Here is a 25,985-nt window from a genome sequence, read left to right as displayed (position 1 = left end):
TCCCACTGTGCACTGTGAGAGGTGAGGGAGAAGAAAATATGTTCCTCAAACTTTCTTCTAGCTGGCAACTTACTTTGTGTTACTTACAGCCCAGGGCTTGTTCTTAAGGCACTGGATGCTTAGAACTCTGAGACAGTCTTCAAATGTTTAGATTTGACATTTCATTGGAATACATGCCATCTATGAACACCTTGAATAATTTTTTTTCTGTTATATTTTGACAAATTAATAATAAACAAACAGTACATTGATGATATTATAACTTATGAGCAAACGAAAATACTTTTTTTATGTTATTTCAATATAATATTATAATAATACATGTTCTTATTTGTACTTGTTTTTATTTTAATATTCATAAAATGAATATACAATACAATATTTATAATAACTTTTTATTTAAAAATTTAAATTTTAATATAATCAATGTATTTTTCATAATTTATTTAAATAAAATATAAAAAATTAAAAATATAATTTATTACAGATCCTTGCAATGTGTTACAAATACATTGATTATATAATAATTTATAAGAAAAATAAAATATATTAGAATTATTATTTTATTTTATTAAAGAATAATAATAACAATTCCTCATAAATAAAATAAATTCTAATAAATTATTAAAAATCAAAAGTTGTATATATTAACATTAGTTGATGCACTGTGAACAAACATGAACTTGAGCATTTTATTAACTGAAATTAACAAAGGTTAATAAATGCTGTAAAAATATATTGTCCATTGTTTGTTCATGTTTATTAATGCATTTTGTTAACAAACGAGACCTTATTGTAAAGAGGTACTGAAGAATTTAAAAATGTATAATAAATGTAATTAAATTTTATTACTTTACTTTTTTCATTTAAATACTATGCTTATTATAAATACTATATATAATACTATATTTATAATAAATAACACATTGATTAGAACTCAAGTTTTTATTAAAAATTTTACACTAAAACTAAAAAATATTACAAATCCTTTTTTAACTTTTACTTTTTATTTAATTTCAATAAATGAATAGATAATTCATTGGTTATGTTATAGTAAGAAATGATAATACATTTATGACATTTGTTTTTACATTATAATTTGGTGGAGGTTTTGTATGTAATTCGTCATAATGTTGATAATGGCATGTACAAAGTTACAGAAAGAAATGAAAATATCTCTATTAACTGCACATTCATGTGTTGTTGTGGGTGGCATTATCTTTAGCACTTTTCAACAGAGCAATTCATTCTACTCAGTAACAAATAGCAACCCTCCTTACCACCAAAACCCAAAAAAGAAACCCCAAGCCATCTCCACATCCAGCGCAGAGAGCAACAGCTGTGGTGGGCCGCTTCTCCACTGCTATTTTGATTTCTGTCCCCATTTCCTCTTTATCACACTTTGATAAGGTCACTCCATGCTGTCACCTGCTTTAACAAAATCCATTTACTTTCCACTGCAATGCTATTATCTCTATGAGATGTTGTCTGACAGACAGTATACCTACACAGAGAAACTCATCATTTTGCTGCTCGGGAATCAAACCTTCCCTGTTCGTGTTGCTATTTTGTCCTCTTAACTCTAGAAATGGTCAATTTTAGATGCCTTCTTGAGATTTGTAATCTGCCATGTTTGCTGTGTAGCTGAATGAGAACACGAGTGTACGGTTAACTACATCTGAATGGTGTATTTCAAGGAAGTTTGGATGTTTATGCATGAAAAGAATACTGTATACGTGTGTTGTGTATTAATATTATTATTTCCCTCCCTGGCACCTTGTCATTATCACAGATTTCATTATGGCGTGCAACCTATTGGAACACAATTCAACGATTTAGCTGGAAGGAAGTGTCAAATACCAGGAACCGGCAGTAATTTCAATCAAGCCACCTATGGTTAGCCAATTGTCACAAACTGTATTTTGGATTTTTTCCCTATTCATTTAGGACACAGGCACGGCACTGTGCAAATCATTGCCTGTTGTTATATGCCGTCACATTCCTCCCAGACTCTGGCATGTTTGTACACAAAGTATTATTGTGTACTGAGGTGTGCACAAGTAAACATGATACTGCCACTTTCCAAAGCAAAGAGCAATCTCATTAAATCGCGAACGCACAGACCTCTTATCAAAAAATTCATCGCGGTCCCACCACCCGATCTCTGCTATCGCTCAAGCATGAATATCGTTTAGCAGTGTGTTAATGCATTGAGGTATGTGGGGAACTGTTACAGCCTACAGGTCTTTGACCCGATTAGGCCAGCTGTGGGATAATTCCATGTAAATCACCCACTGTGAGATTGCCAGACAGCACCGCTAACTAGAGGAGTGTCCCATTTGAATTTCATCCCCGTCATTCATCCGGCCTTAATGGAGAAGCAGAATGAACTAATTGTCAATAGTGAGTCAAGGGTGCGATCCCTTGCCTAATTTGAGGTGCTTAATGTGCTACATAACTACTGAGTGTGTGACGGCCACGCCTTTGCTGTGAATTATTAGACTCGGTGTGATAGATATGCTGGAGAGCAGCGTGCAGATTAATTTCTTTGACTAAAAATGCTGGCGTACCTTTGGTCGTATATCACATCGTGCATCGCTTCATGAATGATACTCCTGCAGATAAAAATCAATCTAGACATTACACGCTCTAATCGGTGGTAACGAGCAAAGTCTGCATGAGGTCTGCTCGGATATGATTCCGAGCTGACAAATCTGATGTTTCTTACTTTAATTTTTTTGATTGCATAAAAATATGCATTAAAAGTAACAGTGGAAGTTACGTCAGAGTGGCCATTGGCCATACTGGTAACTTTGATCAGTGGTGGTCTGTCAGACAAAAGAAGTGTTATGAAATGAACTGTTTTTAATCAGTGTACCAATTAATTTGAATAATTTAATAGCCAGGGTGAGGTTGACAAGTTAAAGGCTCGTCTTGTAATTAAACTGACCAATCAAATGGGTATTTAAATGGAAAAATGGCATTTGCAGTGGTTTGTGCAACATACTTTTAAATTCAGAAGAGAACTTTATACTTGCACTGAAAGAATTTAGTATAGAATTTCCTTCAGAAATTGCTAGTAAATTTCACAAACAATTAAAAAACAAGTAACTCACTGAATTAAACATGATTTTTTTTTCAAATGTGCTCCAAAAACTTTGTGTGTAAGATAATTAAATTAAGTTTATTTTTCCTTACTCCACTGGCAATGTTTTTTGTCAGTAACATTTACTAAATGTTATTTTAGTATATTTTTTGTTGCTTAATTTAGGATGTTTTTCCCCTAAATTTATTAAGTATTTTATTTTATTTTAAAGAAGAAATGGTGGATGGAATTCTTCTATATTGAGTCATGTTTGATGTCAAGTGCCTCTCTATTAATTTATATATTTTATTTTGGTCATAGTCTGTATGTCACTATAGTAAATGAACCGGACAAATCAGAACTAGTGGACTGGGGATGGGAAAGATTATAATCTTATAATCTAACGATATTTAAGATAATACTAAGATATATAAATGATACAAAAAATAAATAATAAAACATGTTAACAAAAACATCCACAATCTTTCAATATTGATTTACATATCAGCATCTCTGACAGACGGCCCAGAAGGCCCACTTGTTATACAGCACTTCTCTTCATTCTGTACTTGACTGTAGAATAACATTACTGTTGTGCATGCTGATTCCAAACAATCATGCATTATTCAATTATCAACTCTTTCGAAACACATCTTGGAAAAGCAAACATCCGAATTCTGCTTTTTCAGCATTGTAGAAGCACATCTCTCCTGCAGCGTAGACAAACAAGAGACAATGCAGTTTACTTACCATCCACTGGGGGGCAAAGACGTACCACCGTCTCATTTAGCACAGAATGACAATGACCTATTTTGCAGAACTACGTGCAAAGGCGTTCGTTTCTGTTTCTTTGAAATGCGCCGTGTCTATTTGTATAGTTATACATATGCATATCCATTGACATGGCGTTGTGCCGAAGTGTCGCATCATAACTTTAAAAAGCCTCTGATGATTTGAGGAGTTCTGCTGAATCTCTTGAGGAGCCGAGGCAGATTTCTTTACTTCTATCAAACCCAGTAATACCCCGAGGAAGCATGCAGCACAAGCTTTGCTAGTTCTGTGAGTACTGGACTGACCTCATACTAACCGCTGGATCCAGCCAATGATGGAGGGATTAAAATTGCATCATCTTTAGCGCTATAAATAATCTGCCCCGAGATCAGTCTGCTACTTCAAAGAGATGTGGTGAATAGATTAGCATGTGTCTTCAGTGGGGCGACATCTATTAATAATGATGCCCACCGTGATTTTTATTTATATCTGAAGGGCTGTTTATCCTCAAGGGCACACGGGACGGTCCCCGGGGACCGAGCAGGTTGGCGACCTTGGAGCTCCTCGGGGCCTGAGTCAGGTCTCGGCAAATGCGGAGCACCTTGAAAAGGGGAGACAGCAAAATGTACTGAGAAGGCACTAGAGAGCTGGGTTAAATCTTCAGAGACACACTGCAGACGGAGAGAGAAAGAGAAGGGGAGGGAGGAAGGGAGGAAGGGAGAGAGAGTGAATAGGATACAAGCGTTAACTGGGGCTCAGACCATCTGCTGGTGGCAGGATTAAACCAAGGGAATACAAGTAGCCTCGGGCGAGGGGAAAATTAGCTGGAAGTGAGGTGAGGATGCTTTACTAAGGTCACAGAGACTGGGTTTGATGGCGACTGTGGGAAGTTCGGACCAGGCGTGACACAACTGAGTATGGTGGCTTATTTGATATGCTCTACATCCTCTCTTGAACTTGAGCGTGTTCTAGAACACTGCAAGTCCTACTTTCAAATGGCAATGTTCTACAACAGTGGCTCTCAAACTTGGCAGGTCAAGTGTTGACCTTTGATCACATCAGAACCTCCAGGTATCACAGGTTTCCATTAGGTTTTTCATTTTCTCTTTAATTGCACCACAATCAAGTCAGTGCTGTGTGATGCACGGCTTTGGAACGCTAGTCAACCTTCAGCCGATTCGCATCTCACATTGCTGAATTAAGAATGTAGGTCATGAATTTGGAAGAGACCAAAGAGATGCAAACTTTTTAACAGTAGTGTGTATTAGTCCTTTAAACTACCGAAGGCCTTTTACATACCACCTGGAGTCTATGTGAGAAGCATTGTTCTAGAATTGATAAGAGTTAATTTTACTCCTGTCCTCCAATGAATGCTGCTTATTATTGTGTGCTTCAAAAGCCTGAGGTAGACATTTGTCAAAACCATCCACCTCCACAACATCCTCAAGAATGTGGGTGCATTCATCATAGTGAATTTGTCATGATAATAGCAAACCTTATCCACAGACATCAGCTGGGGAGAGCATTCCTGTAGTTACCTTGACAGATTTTTACACTTCCTTTCAACACTCCTATAGCTAAAGAAGACGACTGATGACATTCATAATTCAAATTTGTGAAGATGTTATTTCAGGTCTTTCACCTCAAAATGACATGTTGTTGGCCAACCAGTAATAAGAGAATATTTGCATTTGCAGGAAGCTCAGCAATTGCTCAGTATAACAGTTTTTTTTAATGAAAAGTGACAAAAATTATGAGGCAAATTTCATATGTGTTCTAACAGGATGTGAAACTCCCCCATCGGTTGCCCTGTCAGTTTTCTGTGAGCAGTTGCAGTGGCAAACATATCATTAAAGCTCTCAGTCCTTGAGAGCTTTTCTTGTCTCTAGCCACGCTGCTGATGCAAAGGGCTTCGGGGACTTTTTCAAGGCCTCAGCCTACTTCTCATCTGCAGACAGAAAACTGTGGAAGAGGAAAAGAACGGAATAAGACTCTGTGTGGTGCCTCTGTTCGGTGAGAGCAAATAATACAAGTCGACCGCTTGGCTTTGAGGCTGAACGCAAGGATTTGAGGCTTAAAAGAGTTTTCCAGCCCTCGGTTTCTGTTCCTGCAACCAGATCTAGGTTTAGTATTCAAAAAGGTAGTTATATGAATGACTTCCTAAAATGGTGTAGTGGCATATAAAATCTATACAGAAAAAAATACAGTATGTTTAATCTGAAAATATTCTTAGAAAAAATGTATTGCTTTTTTTAACCTAGAAGAATTCTTGTAGATGGTTTCATTGTTGTTGTTATTATGATTACATTCATTATATATATATATATATATATATATATATATACAGGTGCATCTCAATAAATTAGAATGTCATGGAAAAGTTCATTTATTTCAGTAATTCAACTCTTTTTTTCTTTTTTGAAATTACTGAAATAAATGAACTTTTCCACGACATTCTAATTTATTGAGATGCACCTGTATATATATATATAAACAAATATATATATATATATATATAATATTTGAGTGTTAAGTTATGTCTATGTCTCAGATGTTCCTCTTAAAATTTCCTCTTAAAAGTTGATGTTGTACATTATCCACATTATTGAGAATATTTAACATTACTCAGCTAATATGGTTTTTGAAGAAATTGATGGCAAGTTCATGTTGAGACTTTTGATTACATGATTTGATGGGTTCTGCATCTTAGGGGTATGATCCGAAAAGCAGAGGTTTATTGAAGGAATAGTTCACCAAAAAATGAAAATTAGTTGAAAATGTATTGTCCCTCTTAGGCCATACAAGATGTAGATTAGTTTATTTCTTCATCAGAACAGATACAGCAAAACATCACTTGCAATGGATCCTCTGCAGTGAATGGGTGCCGTCAGAATGTCCAAACAGCTGATAAAAACATCACAATAATCCACAGACCGAACATCATTTAGAAGCAAAAATTTCAAAATAGTTAATAAACAAATATGTCAGTGGATTTTGAAATGAGAGGACAACAGGGGATTTATTTTTTTTGTTTACTGAAGGAAGCATTATTATAGATTATGGACTTGTATTTTAACCAGAAATGTATAACGCCTTAATGTTAGATTTAATTCTAACACACAGCTTTTCACTTCACAAGACATGAATTGATGGACTGAAGTTGTGTTGATTACTTGTGGATTATTGTGATGTTTTATTAGCTGTTTGGACTCTCATTCTGACGGCACCCATTCACTGTAGAGGATCCATTAGTGAGCAAGTGACGTAATGCTAAATTTTTCCAAATCTGTTCTGATCAAGAAACAAACTCATCTATATCTTTGATGGCCTGAGGGTGAGTACTATGCAATTTTCATTTGTGGGTGAACTATTCCTTTAATCTCATTGCTGATTTTAAGAGACCTCATTTATACTTTTCATTTTTATACAGGTTTGTGATTATTTTCTTGTAAGAGAGGCAGTAAACTCTAGATTTATAGTGTTTAAGGGGTGACTCCCTCGTTCTGTAAGAGACAGATCTGCTTGTTGCCTGAGGAGCTACACAATTTTGTCTGTATAATCATTTTTCTGGCTCTGAAGCCAAAAATCACAACATTTTCCTAACTCGTTGAACACGGTCACATTCCTAAACTTTAGAAGAGGACTTTAAATGAGTTTTTAATAAGCGTGTTTTGAGTTCCAAAGCAGCACTTTTGTCAAAGGATCTGAGATTAGATGTAGCAGCTGAAAACGATTTGTGAATCTCTTCGTTGCGCGGCGGTGCTATTTCCAATACATTTAAGAGTAAAAGACTTTTATAGCCCCAACAGTTAGGTATGTGCAACACGTTTAATGTACACTGTTATGAATGGTGGCTTGTCAATGAAGAATGGAGGCACAAGCTAGTCTGAGGCAGTGAGGCGGTGCGCTTTAATCTCCAACACGTTCTCACTCCCAAGGCATCTTGGACGAGCCCCATTGCCTTTAGCATGAATACCATGATGTGAAGAGCATCAAAAATGTATCATTATGACATTTAATTTCTCACAATATCCTGATGAATTTACTTTTAGAGCTTTATTATTCTAAAATGTCTCCATGCTTATAATTCCACGTCATAGATTCCTGATAAAAGATGTATTGTGTATTGATTTATGCATTTTTTAAAATGGTGATATTTTGGGAAGTCATTTTCAGTTTGAACTCAGCAATTGTATTTGTTCACAGTGTTTAATCTGTTGTTTTCTCTAGAAGTTTTGCTCTGCTAAACTTCCATTGTTTGCCAGGTAATATTTTTTTCAGTATATTGATTACTAAAGTTCTTGTTGAAATCTCTCTGAAGCCAGACTGAAATCAAGGGTCTACTGACCTCAAACCATGCTGAAGTTCTAGAATTCTCTGCTACAGCCCAAGGAAAGGTGTCCTTGAGTTTCTCATTGCTTTGTTGTACAAACTTCAGTGTCTTCAGTTTATTCCAGTTGGATAGCATTATTTCCATGCCTCCAGAGTGATATGTTTATTTACACCGTGCAACAGATGTAAATAATAACCCCTCCTGGGCCACGCAGGTGTGCCAAGCAGTACCGCTCATGAGGGAGAATATCAAATGAAGATACGTGCTCTGTTTGTGTGTAAATATCTGTAACCAGCAAATAAAGTCATCCACTTTCAAACTTACAGTCATCAACAAATGTTTATTGTGCACCTGCAGGTGAGTTTGCACCACTGGCCTTCAATAGTCTTCAGTCTAACTGTAAAGACAGCATTTCATGGAGGATTTTACTAAGGGGTGGAATTGACTAATTGAACTCATAACTGATTTGAACACTTTTCTGATGAATAACTGCTGCCATAATTCGTGGTTAAAAATCCCTCACCTCAGTCACGTTAACCCACATCTCTGTCAATCAGACCAATCCAGACTTCACAGCGTTTAACCAAAATGTGTTTTATTTTATTTGTAGTTGCACTACAGTTGTCAGAGCCGGGGCTCGAACTAGAGTCTCTGGCACGAGAGTCTCAATTTCCGCCACTGAGCCACAGGAGGCAGTTGAACCCAATAGTCAGACGCGTTCTTAAATTAACTCAGAAGAGTTTATTTAACAAAAAACAGCAGAAAGGGTACAAAAATCCTTTCCTTAATGAAAGGCACAAAAAAGAAAAATCTTCAGTCCAAAAAGGATCCAAAAGGAGAATAATAATCTCTAAAACAAAAACTCAGGAAAAAGACAAAACAGCCAACTTAAACACATGGAAACAATCCAAAAAAAACTTTCGAATTATAGTTCTTTGAACTAGAGCAGACTTACGGCAGCAGCTGGCTTAGGAACAACAATAACCAAGCAAAGAAACAAAGGAAGTGACCAGTTTAAATACACAGCCCAGAACGAGGCACATCTGAAAACAATAGCACTGATTACAAGAGGCACAACATTGACACGAGAGTACCATAGGGACCTCTAGTGGCCAAAATGAGACATACAAAGCAAAAACTCTGACAGGACCCCTCCCTCTAGGAACGGCTCCTGACGTTCCCTCCAGGACAACTGGGCTTGCGAGCGTGAAATTCCTGAATTAGTTTGGGGTCCAAGATGTCCTTGGCAGGAACCCAGGAGCGTTCCTCAGGGCCATAGCCTTCCCAGTCCACAAGATACTGCCGGGACCCACATACTTGACGGACATCTAGTATTCTGTGGACTGTGTAAGCTGGCTGGCCACTAATGATACCAGGAGGGGGAGGTTTACCTGTCGCAAGAAAAGGAGAAGACAAAACAGGTTTTAAGAGGGACATGAAAATCTTCAAAGACTTAGGCAAATATAAACGATAAGTAAGTGGGTTAACTTTCCTGGCAATCTTGAAGGGACCGATGAACCTCTGGGAAAGTTTACGGGACTCCACCCGTAAGTGAATGTTCTTAGTGGAGAGCCAGACTCTTTGGCCAGGGCGCAGAGTGGGGGCAGGTCTGTGTCTGCGATTAGCCTGGTGCTGGTACTGCTCAGAGACCTTAAGGAGCTTGAGTCTGGCCTTTTTCCATGTCTGGCGGCAGTGCTTAACAAACCGCTGAGCGGAGGGAACTGCGACCTCCACTTCTTGTTCAGGGAATAGTGGAGGGGTGTACACGAACTGGCACGCGAAAGGGGACATGCCTGTAGCAGAGGAGCGAAGGGTATTGTGCGCGTATTCTGCCCACATGATGAAGGAAGACCAAGAGGATGGGTTGTTAGCTGCCATACACCTCAGTGTAGTCTCAAGATCCTGGTTAAGCCTCTCTGTTTGCCCATTGGACTCCGGGTGGAACCCAGAAGATAGACTCACTGTAGCCCCCAGTGATTGACAAAATGCCCGCCAGAATCGGGAGGAAAATTGGGGTCCTCGATCAGAGACAATGTCTTGTGGGATGCCAAAGACTCGAAAGACTTGGGTCATAACCAATTCAGCAGTCTCTTTAGCAGTGGGTAGTTTGGGCAGAGGAACAAATCGGGCGGCCTTGGGGAATCTATCAACTCATTACCTTGACGGAGGGTGAGAAGTCTCTTAGAGGCTTGTCGGCCACTGAGGGGGGGGTCAAAGACTCGCTTGAACTCCTTTTCAAACGCAGAATAACTTGAACAGAAGGGCGCCTGTGCCTTCCAGACCGCTGTTGCCCAAGAAAGAGCCTTGCCAGAAAGGAGGGTGATAACATGCGATCTTGGCCCTATCTGAGGGGAATGAAGATGGTTGTAATTCAAATGTGAGAGAGCATTGAGTCAGGAAACCATCACATGCACTGGGATCACCTGAGAAATGTTGTGGTGGAGGTAGGCGGGGTTCAGTCAGAGGGAAGAGCACTCGAGAATCCGGAAGGGGTACAGAGGCAGCAGTAGGGGCAGTAGTTGAAGTAGAGGGCAGCCGGTCAAATATCTGACGGACAGAAGTGACCTGAAATGACTCCAGACTTGACTCGACTCAAGGAAAAGGACTCGTGAATATTTTAAAAGCAACTTGAGTCTTAAAGGGGCCATATGTGTCAGAGCCGGGGCTCGAACTAGGGTCTCTGGCGCGAGAGTCTCAATTTCCACCACTGAGCCACAGGAGGCAGATGAACCCAATAGTCAGACGCGTTCTCAAATTAACTCAGAAGAGTTTATTTAACAAAAAAACAGCAGAAATGTTACAAAAATCCTTTCCTTAATGAAAGCCACAAAACAGAAAAATCTTCAGTCCAAAAAGGATCCAAAAAGGAGAATAATAATCTCTAAACAAAAACTCAGGAAAAAGACAAAACAACCAACTTAAACACAGGGAAACAATCCAAAAAAAACTTTTGAAGTATAGTTCTTTGAACTAGAGCAAACTTACGGCAGCAGCTGGCTTAGGAACAACAATAACCAAGCAAAGAAACAAAGGAAGTGACCAGTTTAAATACACAGCCCAGAACGAGGCACATCTGAAAACAATAGCACTGATTACAAGAGGCACAACATTGACACGAGAGTACCATAGGGACCTCTAGTGGCCAAAATGAGACATACAAAGCAAAAACTCTGACAACGGTTCAAAAGTTTGGGTGGGTAAGATATTTTAATGTATTTGTAGTAACTTATGCTTGCCAATGCTGCATTTATTTGATGAAAAATACAGTTTTTTAATATTTTAAAATGTGATTTATTCCTGTGATGGCAAAGTTTGATTTTTAGCAGCTATATTACTCCAGCCTTCAGTGTCACATGATCCTTCAGAAATCATCCATGCTAATGAAACATTTATTTTTTTATCTTTGTCAAAAACAGTTTCATAATTTGATATTTTGTTTAATACAATGCTGCTTCATATTTTTGTGGAAACTGTGATTTTGAAAAAAAGAAACAAAAAAACATACTGACTCCAAACTCTTTGATGGTAGTGTAAATTATTACTTAAATATTTTTGAGCACTAGGATTGTGCACTGTTTATGATTGAATTGAGAAAGCCTTTTAAATTCCAATTAAATTCCTGAATTTGAGTTGAGATAACAAACAAGATGCAGAATTCAAATTCAAATTTGAATGCAAAAAAAATAGAATTTAAATGTGTACTGCATTAAGCTAACTGAGACTTGTTATAGCACTTGTATATCATTGCTCTTTTGTTGATTTTGATTGCTTCCGTTGTCCTCATTTGTAAGTCGCTTTGGATAAAAGTGTCTGCTAAATGACTAAATGTAAATGCTTGAAATTCAAATGTCAAATCAATTTTTCTTAAGACAAACTTTGAACATTGGCTTGGCAAAGCCTTATTTAAAAGTTTTAAAAAGCCTCGAAGTTTGAAGCTTTATTGGATTTAGGTGATAGATAGATTTCTATTCCTGTCATTTTAAATTAACTTTCTTTGGGACATCAGTTGAAAATCACACTATTAACTGAAGGGAAGCATTTTTTCAAATCTGATTTTTGCACGACCCCGTTGAGCACCTGAACAAGAGTGAAGTTTTGATGATACAGGATGAAAGTCACTAAAATGACGTCTCGCAATCTATAATGAGCCTAATTTGCATAGGAATGAGACATGCTTGTGCCAGTAAGAATGACAGTGACTGTTTTTAGTGTGTCAGCCATTTTGATGTCAGTAGCTTATTTCTTCATGTGACTTTCTCTGAGTTTCGGATTCCACAACCCTCCCTCATCCCCTCATTTAGCAGAAAAAGCGGTTTAATAACCATTCCTAAGTGCTTCAAACTGTGACTCGTCAGTCGGCTCAAGTTTCTGTTGCATCTGCTTGATTTTTAAAGCCGTTGTTTACTTCACAGCCCAGCGTGTCTGTCTGAAGCCGATTTGAAGTCACGTATGAAATATGCATTCATAAGCCCTAAGGCCGAGTACCTCGTGCCTTGGGAGTCTGATCTGCAAAAAGACCTTTCATCTCCAGACAGCTCGCACATAAAGTGGGCAGCGATGGTTGTATGTTTTAGCGTTGTCTCACAAAATTGCTCCCGCTTTACTTCAGGCTCCTTGAAATGACTTGAGCTGAGGGAAAAATCATGGAACATGACAAGCGGTGTCTAATCCTAGGAGGGATCAGAGAGGTATGGTTCTGGAATGATCTCACTTAATGAAAGTGAACAGGTGATGAGAGACACCTACAAGTCTCTTCTTTCCAGCGCCTCTCACAACACCCTCCTTCAACTAAATTGTTGTGCTAGTTCTGCTATATTGGCATCGAGATATCAGAATGATGTGTAAAAGCTACAGAATTAAAACTACCGAAAACCATAGAGAAAAAGCACAAACAACATATAAAAGAAACACAATTAATTTGCTCAGTGATTTAATAATGAAGGCATTTTTTCAAAGTTACAAAATAAAACAAAGATTACTGGATTACATTATTCAAGAAAATGCAATTTTTTAAACTAGTTTTTCTACTTCAAGATTTCACGTTTAATTCAATGTGTTGCCATTTCTTCATTGTTTGTGAAATTTACTTGCAATTTCAGAATGAAAGTTTTTCAACACGATTTTTTCCCCCATATGACACTTGTAGAAGAATACGCAAAAAAACATTTGCAGTTGATCGTTGTTTCACATATTTAACAAACACAATTGTTCCTCTATGTATTGTATTACATAAGCTTGCATCTCATGTAATAACTCACATTAAATATTCTTCTCACAGATCCATTTAAATTCTTTATGACACCCATGATCAATCCACCCTGATGCATAAGCTAAAGCACAGTTCTCTTTTGTATGTCCATTTGGCTCTGAAGACCTCCAGAACCTGAAACAACAGATCAACATTAGAAGTTCAGTGCTGCTTTCTGTGTGATATGATACTCCGAGAATCATTTATTAGAGAAGAAGTCATTTAAATTCTCACATAGAAGTCATTTTGCTGCCATCAACCCATTTCCATGTGTCCTCTACATCTCGGTCATTCAGACCAATCCAGACTCCAGTATCACCAGGAACCCTTTGAATAAAGTCCTAGTAGAATGAACCAGACATGAGTCATAGTTTAGAGTCAGCATGAAATCACCTATTTTCTGCATGCATGTTACTGATCTTATTGTGAATGATTTATTAATACATGTTTAATTTTATTTAAATTGTAACTCGTAACTTTTAATTGAAATGTTAGAATTGGATCTCCTATAAACGGCACTTCTCCAATCATTTAGTCTGATTAAACCCTGAAAGCAAGCTCACATTCATCTTCCTCCACTTTTGAGTGCAACACCCACATCTGAAAATCCAATAACTTTTTTTTTTGATAATTCATTACAGGCATGCACAAGGTTTTACAATCCAACAGCTTTGAGAGATTGCTCTCTTCCTCCGCTCTTATTTCACTCACTTGTTCCTCACTATTGTTAATGATGATCAAATCTGCTCCTTTATTCCTACAGTATGTTCTGCTCTCTTCCCAGTTTTTAATCTCAAAAGAGATGAAGTAAAGACTGGATTGATAGCACACCCATCCATCTGTAAACACAACCAGTTCAACTATTGGTTTGTATTAAAGTAATACTGCATCCTGCAAAACATTTTTTGTTTTATTAATATACTTCATGATTACCCATATTCTGTCTTCGCTTAATCAGGTCACAATTATTTGATAAGCAAGCTCTCTCTTCTTTGTTTAGTAGCTGGTTTGTCTCTTCTGTGTAGTTTTTATTGAATTTGACTCCCAGCACTACGACTGCAGTCAGCAGAAGAACACACAGCATCACCAAACACACTGTAAATGCTCTGGAGCTTCTCATCCTCACATGGTCACTTCCTGAATACCACAGACATGAAGTTAAATTCATCATAAACACTCATATGACTAAAATGTGTGTAATAATGAAAAGAGTCTCATCACCTGCATGTTGAGGTGTTTGGTGTCTTTTGGTGTATGAGTTTTCTGTTTCTGTCCTGACATCAAGACTGTTTACAGGATCTGCATTAGCATAGATATCCATCATTTCTTCCTCTTCTCTGTCCATCCTATGTGTCCCGGGAATGTTCATATTGCAAAAGACACATTCAGTCTACTGGAATTAAATGTGAGATGCTTCATGTGGACTGCATTCTTCTAAACTTCTGCTTTTGAATGTTCACTTCTTGAAGGCACGGCTGTGGTCAAGAACATGTGATATCCTGTTAGGACGCTAAAAATAAATGTTTTTGCTGACTATTGATGATAATAATATATTCCTATACTCATTTACTGTAGTTTATTGTAAAAATGTACTCTGCTTCACCACAATCACAGTCAACAAACACATTTGAACTACAGTTTTTGCACTTGGCAGCATGAACAAGCACTTCTCACCCAACTCTATTTGATATTTTGGTTTTGTGTGGTCTTTTTTGCATTGGAGAATGACATGATGACACTTTCTAAAAATGGCACCAATACTCTGCCGCAAGTCAAAAAAGGCCCTAACACATTGCATTTATTTATGTAAAAACTAAGACAGATGAAATGACTGCAGTCTTCATCTCTTGTGATTTATTACATATTTCAAAAGTCCTATTCGTTTCTTCAGGGGAAAACATTTGAAAGAGGAAGAAATTACTAAGAGTGTGCCTTTAAGGTGTCAGACAAAGATAACATTCTGTAAATGCTGAATATTGTTCCTGTGTTGGTCAGTGTAGGTTTGCACCTTTTTTTCTGTTTTTAACACTACGCAAAGTGTGAACATTGTCTGCATTGGTATAGATTATCATCTCCTCTCCATCTTCTCTGTTCATCGCGCGTGTGTACCAGTAATGGTTTTGCTGATATAAGTACTCTCAGTTATCTTCAGGCTTTTTGGAATCATTCAAATGGTGAATTTTGTTCTGTGCGGTTCTGTTCAGATGGATTGCACTGCTCTGAACTCTGCGTCTTTTCTGCTTTTAAAAGATGCCACTGTGTTCTCCATGTGCATTTATGTTGTCATTTTGATAATAGTTGAAGTTTAAACTTCTTAAACCCACAGTCCCTGTTTTGATTTCTGTGTCCTGTGACAGGAGTTCAGTTTGGATCTGAAGCTGATGTAATTTATCTAGATGTGAGAACATTGTGCTGCAATCAGTGCGTTTCCATCCCTGTTTAAAAAACCATCATATGCTGGTTAGGTATGTTTTGAAGCATGGCTGCTGATTTGAGCTGGTCATGTGCTGGTCCTAAGCAGGTCCTAGGCAGCTAGATCCAGCTCAGGACCAGCACATGACCAGCTTAAACCAGCAAAGGACCAGCTTAAACCAGCTCATGACCAGCTTAAACCAGCTCATGACCAGCAGCCATGCTTCAAAACATACCTAACCAGCATATGCTGGTTTTTTTCAACAGGGATGTGTCCTCTACATCGCTCAAATCAATCCAGACTTCAGAATTAGCAGAAATCGTGCTATCAGTCTCCTAGTTTCAAATCTTCATTGCAGAACAGACGCACACAAGGCACAACAATCTATTCTTAATCCTGAAATCAGCGAATCAGATGTCGCTCATTGTCTTCAGGTTATTAGAGGGCGGGGGCGGATCTTGCCGCAGGTAGCCTGATGGGAGAACATGTGGCGTGCTGTTAAGACTCTGACAGGGATCACGTCATGCGGCGGCGTGCGGAGACGATGTTCACCTATCATCTCCACTCAGCTGAGGAGAGAGACGCTGTCTGGCAGATCAGCTCTGCGGAGACATGCGACTCCACGTTGTTTTCTACATGGGTGAGCTTCCCAAGTGAGATGCAGGACTGACTTTCCTGTGAGAACTCCCCTGTCTACGCAGAGGGGGATGAGCTCACATATTCGTGTTTTTGCTAATTGGAAGAAAATTGTAACTTTAATGCTGAAACGCACCATTTAAATGACTGAGGCCTTGCTGGTAATGGTCATCATAACACCAGCTGTTGTTTGTGTTTGGTACTTAACACCACTGAAGTCAAAGTATGAGTTGAAAACAACACAACCTGTGCTGTTTCTTAACACACCTTTGTGTCTAGATAAGGACAACACATTTTGTGTTACTCATATCTCAATCAATGTGTTATTCCTTTTTACACAGAAAGTGTATTGAAATCTTTAACACACTAATGTGTTATAGTTACACAATTTGCATCAAATATGTGTTATTTTTGATCCATTAGAATAAAACTGGTATGCAATAAAACACGGATGCATTTTAAACAGAATTTATTAAACCTGCTACATTTACATAAAAATAGTCAGCATTCAATAATAGTCAAAAATCAAGTAAATAAACAAACAAAATATAGTCATTTAAACATTAGCAATGTTGTTTGATTGAAAAGTTAACAGTTAATCAAGTGTATACGCTTTGAATTTTGAAAATGTGGTATTTGGTGTTGGCATTGTTTGTTAGCAAATGCAACTTGAATTTATATTTTGTATCTAACCCAATGAAATTCATTATTATATGAATATATAATGATAATTGATTGTTTGACCTTAAAATAGTGCAGAATTTTATTTTTCTTCTTCATTTCACATTATACAATTTGTTTTTTTCAAGGTTTAAATTGGCTTTTAAATCCAATGTTTTTAGTGTTGTCTCAGATTATAGATTTGTAGTTAAAATGAAAAGCAAATGTAAACGCTTACAGTTAAGACCTTCACCTTCCGCTCACCCTCTCTCATTCTTTCCCTTGTGCTTTAGAGTAGAAACAATCTAGCCAAGTGCGCTAAGTAAATGAAGGTTAAACCTTATACACTGCATACTTAATGCACCTCTGTTCTCTGATAAGAAACAAAGGCTAATGAGAATGCAATTCCCTTTAGTGGCTAAAAATACTGAACAAAATGGACATCAAAAACATGGTTGATTATATAAAGCAGCTCTAGCTGTAGTTTATCAGTTCGCATACTGTACCTTGGATTTCAATTTTGCCCAGCTGGACTGAGGACGGGCTTAATTCTCAGTACCAGGACTCTGAGGGAGTACACAGGCCTCTACACAGCAAGCTATTAATTTACTAACCATTAGCACCATGGTCTAAAATCATCCCGTAAGTGTTTGCATGCAAACACTAAGGCTGGAACAGAAGGAGCCTCTTGTTTCCACAAATTCCCTTTCTAGAGTTGGTAACGGATCTAACAGGTAAATATTTTGGCCGCTTTATTGATAGTGAGATCACTTAGAGTGATTATTCTGTGCTTATGTAGCTACCCTGAGCTGATGGAGGGGAGCAGCAGGGGAGACGTATTATCTACTTGAATAATGTGCTTGTGCTTTTTGTGAATAAATATTAGGAACATGTTTAACTTGGCTGAACTTACCATGTCCTGGAGTTCCCAAAGAGGAAATGCGCAATAAACTGTGGTTAAGAAATCCTCTGTGTTCCCATATGCATGCTTTGCCTAGACTACTGGACATGCATGCTTTGCCTAACATCTCCAGGACGCTACGCTCCATATGACTAGTAAGCTGAATCTCAAATAACTGCCATGATGACTTTTGTTCTACCCGCTTAAATGATAGAATGTAATGTGGGGTTTGGGTTTTGTTTCTTGTTCATGTTTTCATGTCTTTTATTTTGTAGTTTAGTCATGCTCCCTGTTTGTGTCATGCTTCCCTTGCCCTCATGTATTCATGCCATTGGTTCTCTTGTTCATTGTGTCATGTTCTGATTGGTTGACGGCCATGGAGGCCGTTCATGAACTCACTGTCTGTCCTGCCACGGCCATGGAGGCCGTTCATGAACTCACTGTCTGGCCTGTTACGGCCATGGAGGCCGTTCATGAACTCACTGTCTGTCCTGCCACGGCCAAGCAGGCCGTTCATGAACTCACTGTCTGTCCTGTTACGGCCATGGAACTGCTCCGCCATGGCTGCCCGATCTGCCTGCTCCGCCATGGCTGCCCGATCTGCCTGTTCCTCTTCACGGGCCTGGCCCTCCATCCCTCCCCTTGTTCCGCCTTTGCTCTACCACCCTCCTGGCCTTGTTGGGTTTTGTTGGTGTTTGTTTGGGCGTCTGGAGCCGCCCTTAGAGGGGGGGATATGTAATGTGGGGTTTGGGTTTTGTTTCTTGTTCATGTTTTCATGTCTTTTATTTTGTAGTTTAGTCATGCTCCCTGTTTGTGTCATGCTTCCCTTGCCCTCATGTATTCATGTCATTGGTTCTCTTGTTCATTGTGTCATGTTCTGATTGGTTGTCTAGGTCATGTGTCTTGTTTCCCATTTGTTTGTTCATGTCATGTGACCCTCTTTGTTTGATAAAAGTACTCTGCTTGACTGAAACCTGGCTAAAACCAAATGATTATATTGGTCTAAATGAGTCTACTCCACCATAAGCTCCTATTATAAGCATGAACCCTGTCAGACTGGTCGTGGCGGCGGTGTTGTCACAATATATAGTGATATTCTCAATGTTACTCAGAAGACAGGATACATTCTGCCATATGAACATTAACTGACAGTCACCACTGATAAGCTACCACTAAATATAGTAGAAACTTAATTTACTGTAAAGTTGCTTTGCAACGATTTGTATCGTGAAAAGCGCTATACAAATAAACTTGAATTGAATTGAACTACTTTAGCATTGCTATATTTTTTATGTTTTTGAGTGATATCTCTTATGTTCACCAAGGATGCATTTTTTTGGTCAAAAAACAGTAATATTGTGAATTATTCTTACAATTTAAAATAATTGTTTTCTACTTGAATATCTTATTTGTAATGGCAAAGCTGCCATTACTCCAGTCTGCAGGGTCACACGATCCTTCAGAAATAATGCTAATATGCTGATGTGGTGTTTAAGAAACACATCTTACTATTATCCAGAGGTGTAAAGAGAACTGAAAACCATACTTAAGTAAAAGTATAGATACCTAAGTTACCATTACAAATCACCAATTCCAATACCACTTGAGTAAAAGTGTCACTGGGGTAATACCTTTTTAAAAGGTACACATTTGTACTTTATTTACCTCTAAAGGTGCATGTAAGTACCTTAAAGGTACATATTAGTGCCAAAAATGTACATATCCATACCTAAATTGCACATATTCGTACCTTTTGAAAAGGTACCACCCCAGTGACAGCTTTTGTACCTTTTTTCTGAGAGTGTATCTGATTTTAAGAGTACTCAATTATTTCACTCATACTGAATGTAGGCTCAAAGATGCACTAGTCCTCAACACCTTAGAAAAAGGCCAGTGAAAAACAAGAAACAGCTGATGTGTGAAGAGAGCAATCACATTTATTTTGCTAAAACAGAAATAATTGCAATATTGCAATAAATAAAGTTTGGCACAACAGCCTCTTTAACATTTGCACACTCAAGACTCTGTTAAGCTCATCTAAAACAGCATAAGTAAACCATCCTTCAGAAAGTTATCTTCAGTATAATGGATAAATAAAATAATATTAAGTAAAATTAACTAGTCAAAGCCAACTTGCACTGGATGTGCTGGTTTCGGCTTCATCTCATCTCATATATGAAAGACCTGCAATTCAAAACCAATGCACTCACATTCACGTAAAAGTAGCTTTGTTGATGAGTGTGGATGTGTAAGTGTTCAAAATAACAGCATTTAATTACAATACGTTTTTTGTAACTATGTAAAATTCTTTGCTGTCACTTTACTTGCAATTTAGTGCATGATGCATTGAATCTGTACATTTGTTAAATTCATCCATTTTCTTAAATGAACAGTAGTGTTGTATGAAAAAAATTAGTATGACTAGGATATCTCAGTACTCAGCATTTATACACTAAGAAAGCAATACCCAGATGAACTAATGTTTATTTGAGATTGAGATTTAACTTTATTGTCATTGTACAGAGTTTGAATAAAGCATAGTCCATATAATGTCCATATAATCCATTCTTGTTTTTGACCTCATTGACTTTGATTGTATGAATATTACGTACGCTAGGGATAATATGCAATATAAAGAATAAAGTCTCTCATCAAGCTGTCAGATCAAAAGTGAAAAGAAAAAAACCCCACCATAAATTAACCTGTTAACCTGCTCCCCCCATTTTGGGACTCACAGCTGAAAATGACCTACCTAACTTAAAATGGTAAGAAGACGACACTTTAGGCTTTACTATCCATCAGAGTTGATAATGCTCAAAAAGATAAAAAGTTATACACACTGAAGTGCCTTGAAAAAAATTGTACCACACTGAATGTTTTTTTTATTTCATATACAAATACATGAAATCAGTCCTTGAGCAAGAAAAGCAGAAAAGTAATGGGGTGAAAGTCACATGTCCCATGAGTTTATATTTCAAATTTGAAGAAAATACCATGACAAATTAGATTTTCTAGTCCCCCCTCCTCCTGTTTGAGGAAAAATAGCTACCAAATGTATTGCAGGGTTCTACAAACTATTTTAGTCATTATACATACCACTGCATACGTTTTCAATTATAAAATAATAGACAGAATCTTAGACATTGTACAAGTGATTTATTTGAGCACTAGAAAAATATGAGAAACAATCACGAAGTGGTACAGGGCTTCAGAGAGATCCAAGGCCCAAAATAACAAACAAAATCAATCTAGAAAATAAGTCAATATAAGTAGCCTAAAATCACAAAATAAATCAGTTTTGAAAGGACCGCCAGCTGAGCGTCCAATAACCGCTGAGAGTAGGAGCCACAATTGGCAGCCGATCTGATAACTCAAAAGACACACAAAGAAAATAGAGAAAACATAGAAACAATTACAAAATACAACAAAAAATGCATAATGATAAATGAACAAAAACTGTTGAAACATTCTTCAGAATATCTTCTATGTTCTGCAAAAAGAAAGAGAATCATACAGGTTTTGAATGACAGGAGTGTGCGTAAATGACAAAAGTAAATAAAAAATAGTAGGCTAATGTCTACTTGATTTTTTTAACGAATCCAGAGAAAGTTGTTAGCATGTCATAGGTCCATATGGTGGATGTGATATATTAGGGAACATATTTATACTGCACAACTTCAAACGGTTTTTCAATATGCACTAAGTACAGGAATTCGCATATAGCAGGAGACGCTTACTTTGACAGAGAGAGAACTGTTTTGATTGTCAAATTAATGTGGCATCAAATTCGCAGGCAGTTACTCTACTTCAATATTTGACCTTTTAGAGTGGGCCACAAATTTGACTTGAAAGCATTGGCAGTCTTTAACTTAGAGAGTGTCTTGCATCAAACTGTCCATTTGGTTTATGTGGAAATCGGTTCTAATGCATGGTCTTTTATTGAGGGCTCACTTGCCTCCTGGCGGATCCATGTATGCTCAGCAAACCTGTCTCAGCTGTCGGTACCTTCTTTTTTTATTGCCAAGCAATTAAAATCTGTATAGGAGCAGAGAGACCCTCGGCGACGAAACTGAGGAGAGAGACGGCAGAGAATCTCAGCAGCCGAGGGGGAGAAATGGTGTTTACGACATAATCGCTGAGGAGCATGACTTATCTGTGGCACATGCTCGTGTTTGTGATGAGAGGGCTGCTGGGATGTGCCAGCATCTTCCCTGGAAGAGGCTTACGGAACAGTCTAAGCTATGGAGGTGTCATTTCAGCACAGTTGTGGTTTTTCACCAACACCACAGCCATGAATACCAAACCAAACGCTTTGTAGAGCAAGAACGAGATTACGGGATCTTTTTTTTTTTTCAGGAGAAAAAACTGAGAAACAGGAAACTTCTTCCTTTTGCTCTCCATTCAGTCAGTTGAGAACAATAGATTTTTTTTAATAAATAATTTCTTCATTGTTAGCAGCACTTTAGTGCCGTGAAGTTTGAGAAAGAACATTCTGTGCTTCAGTTAAAGCAAGAACATCTGACCGTCTATATTACTTCAGTTCATTTCAAGTTGCTTTAGCATCATCTGGTTTTCTATCAACACCAGAGCCATTATTACCAACCAACTGGCTATAGAAAAACAGAGCGGGCGAGAGAGTGGTAGGGTTGGAGCTTTCTGCTGTCAGCTGAGTGAATAGGTTGATGAGTCATCTCTTGAACTAAATATTTTCCTCTCAAAAAAGCTTGTGTAGCATGAAAACATGCTGTAAGAGCAGTAGCAAAAAGAGGTCACGCCAAATATCACGTATAAATGTGCAGTTCTGATACCTCTTTTGCTTCAGAGAAAAGATGTCAGAGCTAAGTATAAAAACATAATGACAACCTCTGACAGCTTCTTTCAGTGTGGCTTCTTGATGTGGAAGTACACAGTTTTTTTTATCTCTCACTTTTTGAATGTCTGGTGTGCAGTGTTGGGGGTAACGTGAGTTCCCTTTCACATCGGTGACCGACAAATTGGGATCTCGCTTAGAGAGACCAATCCACTTCGGCTGATCAGAGCGTGAGCATAAAAAGGCAGCCGGTGCAACGCATACCAGCTTTTCGCTTCAGAGCCGGGCGACAACATCATTCTGCTCCTACCAAACTGCTTCGTGTGTGACGAGTCTAGCGCGCTCTCGGGAGCTTTTTGTGTTGGCGGACGGCGCTTCAGCGGTGGTCGTTCCTGTGTCGAGTGGGTTGCACACTTCAGGCTGCACTACCCCCTGTCATGCTGCAAATGGCCATTTCCCCTGTGCGTCTCAGCACGTAAAAGAGCATTTCCCTAAAAGAGCCAATTTCTCTAAAAGAGTACAATAAGCGGGTGCGTTTTTGTAAAGATGATGGATCGTCTTTTTAAAGATCGTCCTTATAAGGATGCCGTTTCACCCGTGCGTTTCTGGATGCGGTCGTTACCTGGCACCGGGTGATGGTCACGATTGCTGCCTCACGTGTCTGGGCATGAAGCATGCTGAGGTGGCGTTCGCGGATGAGTCATATTCCCATTGCGGGAAGATGACCATCTCGGAGCTGTGGGCCAGGCTCAGTTTCCTCCAAGGGGGCGGAGCTCTGTTGCCCCTGCTGCGATCTAGTGTTCGTCCTGGCGGCAGCCAGGCGTGGACTACTTTGGGCAGTAGCACGGGTGGTTGGAGGGTTACAGTGGTGGCAAACCCCCCGGGGGCCCACCACTACTCCAGCGCTCCGCAGCCAGCCGAGCCGCCGAAGGAATGCGCTGCCGAAGGAACGTGCTGGGCCCTCTTCAAAGAGCGTACCAGCAGTATCCCTCGGGGCTCCTCCCGATGACCGGATGTCGATCACTGCATCGGAGGGAAAGCTCTCTGGAGAGGAAGATTCGGCTGCGCTGCCGCCCTCCGTGATGGTGGCAACGCCTGAATCGGATCCGGAGATGTTGGCTATGCTTTCCCGGGCCGCCGAGAGGGTAGGGCTCGTGTCTGGGCATTAAACACGCTGAAGTGGTGTTTGTTGATGAGTCATGTAGCAATGCTTGAATTGGATCCAGAAATGATGGCTACACTTTCCTGGGCCGCCATGATGGTAGGGCTCGAGTGGAGACCTCCACCGTGTCCCGAGCCCTCAAGGTTGGACGATTGGTTCTTCGGGGTGGTCCGTGCTGGTTCTCAGCGCCCCGCCCTGGTGCCATTCTTCCCGGAGGTGCATGAGGGGCTTACAAGGTTGTGGATGGCACCTTTTTCTGCTGGAAACCGATCTGCTAACTCCTCCTCCCTCACTACTCTCAACGGTGGTGCAGCTAGGGGTATACTGGGGTTCCCCCGGTGGAGCGGTCGGTTGCGATGCAGTTGTGTCCTAATACCGCCTCCACCCGGCAGGGCGAACCGTGCCTCCCCTCCCGGGTCTGTAGGTACGATCTCCGAGCGACGAAGGTCACCGCGAGTTCTCTGGGTCTTGCGATGTTCACACTTGTGGTCCAGGAGCGCCATCTCTGGCTGTGTCTGGTTGATATGAGGGGCGCCGACAAAGTTCGGTTCCTTAATGCCCCTGTGTCCCAGACCGGCATCTTCGGTGACGCTGTCGAGAGCTTGGCCCAGCAGCTCTCGGCTGCACAGAAGCAAACTGAGGCGGGTCGTCACACTCTGCCCCGGCAGGCAGCTGCTGCCTCCACCCGTTCGCCAGCCGCAGCGCCCCAGCCTGCTCGTCGCCGAGGGTGGCCCCCTGCTCCCGCGCCGCATCCGCAGCAGCCTCCAGCATGCGGCGCCATGGAACTGGGCGTAGGCAGGCCGCCCCACCCATCCCGCCGTTGGCCTCATGGCCGACGGTACCCAAATTCTCGACAAAAGAGCAGTTTCCTTTATCTCTGGGTCCCAGGAGGGTACGGAGAGTTGCGGACGGACTAACGCCGGACCTCACTCATCCTCCTCCTCCGCCAGCCGGCAGCAGCGGGCGGTTCGAGAGCGTCAACAAAGGCCCTACTCACGCACCCTCTGCCAACCTGTGGATCCAGGTAAGCGTTGCACCGCTTACTCAGACCCCTCTCCGGTCCACTCACAAGCCGCCCGAGTTGGGTCCCTGCGTTCCACCTCGCTGCCCCACTGCGGGTACGAGTTGGTGGTTCCGCTGGTCCCGCTTGCACGGTGTCTGGGTGCCTGGCTAGCGCCCGGCATCCCCCCATGTTCAGTGGCATCCGCTTCATGACAGTGAAGGCGGCCGATGCTCCTGTCTTGCGTGCGGAGATCGCAGTCCTACTGCCGAAGGATGCGACAGAGCCGGTCCCTCCAGTTGATATGAATACAGGGTTTTACAGCCCTTACTTCATTGTACCCGAGAAAGGTGGTGGGTTACGACCAATCTTGGATCTGCGTGTCTTGAACCAGGCCCTTCGCCGGTTACTGTTCAAAATGTTGACGCAGAAACCCATCTTCGGGTGCATCCATCCCCGAGATTGGTTTGCAGCGATCGACCTGAAGGACGCATACTTTCATGTGTCAATCCTTCCGCGCCACAGACCATTTCTGCGGTTTGTGTTCGAGGGACGTGCATTCCAGTACAAGGTCCTGCCCTTCGGGCTGTCCCTGTCTCCCCGTGTCTTCACGAAAGTCACGGAGGGGGCTCTTGTTCCCCTCAGAGAGCAGGGTGTTCGCATCCTCAACTATCTCGACGATTGGCTTATACTAGCACAGTCTCGGGTTCAGTTGTGCGAGCACAGGGATCTGGTGCTTCGGCACATCAGCCAGTTGGGTCTTCGGGTCAACAGGGAAAAGAGCAAACTCTCCCCGACGCAGAGGATCTCTTTTCTCGGTATGGAGTTGGATTCGGTCGAACAGACAGCACGCCTCACAGAGGAACATGCGTGGTCGGTGCTGAACTGCTTGAATTCATTCAAGGGCAGGACAGCGGTCCCACTGAAAAAATTTCAGAGGCTCCTGGGGCATATGGCAGCTGCAGC

At 40.2% G+C, this 25,985-nt stretch overlaps 1 protein-coding gene across 1 annotated transcript in view; it reads left to right on the top strand.

Annotated features, from left to right (window-relative positions):
* The window catches only part of opcml (opioid binding protein/cell adhesion molecule-like), a 154,570-nt gene that overhangs the window by 28,801 nt on the left and 99,784 nt on the right, over window positions 1-25,985 (top strand). The window lies entirely within an intron of this gene.

The sequence above is a fragment of the Sinocyclocheilus anshuiensis genome, unplaced genomic scaffold, assembly GCF_001515605.1.
Source record: "Sinocyclocheilus anshuiensis isolate Anshui unplaced genomic scaffold, SAMN03320099.WGS_v1.1 scaffold437, whole genome shotgun sequence".
Lineage (NCBI taxonomy): Eukaryota > Metazoa > Chordata > Actinopteri > Cypriniformes > Cyprinidae > Sinocyclocheilus > Sinocyclocheilus anshuiensis.
The sequence above is the reverse complement of the archived record's forward strand: the minus strand, read 5'-3'. Positions and strand labels throughout refer to the sequence as shown.